Genomic DNA, 1,234 nt, shown 5'->3' with positions numbered 1-1,234 from the left:
AGCTTCCAGGCTGGACATGCAAATTATCTTCCAAATAAAGAGGGATGAGAGAAGCTAAGGAAACCATAACTGCGTGAGTGTTGGGTTTAAGGGAAACAATGAAGCAAGAAACGCTGGGTAGAGAGGGCTGGAGGAATCTGTGCTAGGTACCTGACATACGCTACCACTGTGTGCAGCCTGGTAGAAAAAAAGCACTGTGCAATGTGGAAAGCCAAGAAGAAAACATTATCAGCTGAGGGTGCTCAGTCTGGGGAGTGGCCACTGTGTGACAGGAAGGTAAGGAGACCTTTGCCAGAGGCTGAATGTGGAGGCTGAATACAGGGAAGAAAGAGGTTCCCTTATTACCAATTTCAAGGCTCCTACGAGAAATGGTAACTTGTTAAGCCACAGTAATTCAATTATGTTTTCTCATGTGTCTGTGATCTGCAACTACATTACAAGCTGTGCTGGTAACAGCTATGTCAGTCAAGGATTAAAATTCTGCAGGAACACCTCTGTTGATAAGGGCAGTGAATAAGCTTTCTAGTATCAATAGTAACACACATATAAAGTGCAGCTCATTTAGAACTTCTCATCCTCTTTTTTCTATATCCTAAGGAAAACACTACACATTTTTGTCTTTTTTTTTTCCCATACAAAACTCGAAAGTTCTTCTTAATAACTAGTAAATCACGGAAATGCAGTTTTCTGGTCTTGCACGCTAAATTCCGTAGAGGACCTAGGAGCAGAATGCAATTTTGAAAGTGGCTAATTCACTTGTAGGGAGCTCCAGAACTGGGGTTCGCTCTTAATTTGCAAAGCTTCCAAATAGAAGCAGTATAATGCCTTTTTAAAAAACATTTAACAAAAAACCTGCAAGCAGATGACATCTCTCTTACATTTCTTATACGTCTCTGTAGCATTTAAAAAGAATAACCTGAAAGCACTGCTGTGATCAACATAAAACATGCTGTTCTCCTCACAGTGGTAAGACAGAGTTAATATTGTACATTTCACTGCTGATCATTTAACAAATGGTCTGATGTGTTTAATTAATTGTTGGCAGAAATGGAAAATTCTGAGGTTCATTATATAAAAGGAAGGTGGATTACAGGATTTTTGGAACAGAAAATACATGAACTAAACCATCTGGCTACTCAGTCTCAGTTTTCTCTACCAGTGTACAAAACTAGTAGAGTACACTTTTTATGCTTCTACAGTGCAGACACTCACCAGTTTAAAAAACTTTAAATTA

At 39.0% G+C, this 1,234-nt stretch overlaps 1 protein-coding gene across 2 annotated transcripts in view; it reads right to left on the bottom strand.

Moving 5' to 3' along the window:
- MARCH6 (membrane-associated ring finger (C3HC4) 6, E3 ubiquitin protein ligase) overlaps window positions 1–1,234 on the bottom strand; it is a 52,108-nt gene that overhangs the window by 49,025 nt on the left and 1,849 nt on the right. The window lies entirely within an intron of this gene.

Source organism: Pygoscelis adeliae, unplaced genomic scaffold (genome assembly GCF_000699105.1).
Source record: "Pygoscelis adeliae isolate BGI_AS28 unplaced genomic scaffold, ASM69910v1 Scaffold86, whole genome shotgun sequence".
Taxonomy (NCBI): domain Eukaryota; kingdom Metazoa; phylum Chordata; class Aves; order Sphenisciformes; family Spheniscidae; genus Pygoscelis; species Pygoscelis adeliae.
The sequence above is the reverse complement of the archived record's forward strand: the minus strand, read 5'-3'. Positions and strand labels throughout refer to the sequence as shown.